This window comes from Panthera pardus, unplaced genomic scaffold (genome assembly GCF_024362965.1).
Source record: "Panthera pardus isolate Hobbes unplaced genomic scaffold, ASM2436296v1 HiC_scaffold_17, whole genome shotgun sequence".
In the NCBI taxonomy this organism is placed as follows: domain Eukaryota; kingdom Metazoa; phylum Chordata; class Mammalia; order Carnivora; family Felidae; genus Panthera; species Panthera pardus.
The window spans coordinates 138,740,292-138,740,985 of record NW_026526732.1 but is presented as its reverse complement, the minus strand read 5'-3'; the positions used below and the strand labels follow the sequence as shown (position 1 = coordinate 138,740,985).

At 40.3% G+C, this 694-nt stretch overlaps 1 non-coding gene across 1 annotated transcript; it reads right to left on the bottom strand.

The window, feature by feature from the left end:
* LOC128777917 (U11 spliceosomal RNA) lies at positions 1-187 on the bottom strand. Its single transcript, XR_008423221.1, has one exon. It is a non-coding gene; the product is annotated as a U11 spliceosomal RNA (small nuclear RNA).
* Positions 188-694: the final 507 nt, after the last annotated feature.

Here is a 694-nt window from a genome sequence, read left to right as displayed (position 1 = left end):
AGGGGCACCTGGTTGCCTAGTCGGTTAAGCATCTGACTCTTTTTTTTTTTTTTTTTTCTTTCAGGACCAATGATCACAAGCTGCCTGGGTAACAAAAAATTATGCTTCTGAAATCTCTTGATGTCAATTCTGCACAAAGAGCAATGGAGCTGCCCTATGTGTGCCACTCACAATAGAAGCCCTTTTTTAAGCATCTGACTTTTAATATCAGCTGAGGTCATGATCTCACTGTCATGGGATCGAGCCCCTTCTCACACACTGAGCAAGGAGACTGCGAGGATTCTCTCTCTCCCTCTCTCTCTGCCCCTCCCCCTCTCTCTATCTCTCACAAAATAAATAAATTTTAAATAAACAAATCAACCAACCAACAAATAAATAAACGAAAAGTTTACAAAGAGGAGATGAAGACACAGTCCCTGCTTTCATATAACTTAAGGTCAAGATGAATTGTATGAGAGTCGTATGTTTATTAATAAACAAACAAACATAAAATTACAACCATGATAAGTATGATGAAATAAAAGGCATGGGATGGTCTGAGAACATATAGTAAGGAGATCTGACATGGCCAGAGAAGTTAAAGAGGGCTTCCCAAATAAGTGATGTTGGTGTTGAGTTCTGAAGATGAGAAGGAGACAGAAGTGGAGGGTAAAGCCTTCTAGGCAGAGGGAACCCTTTATCTGGGACTTCCCGA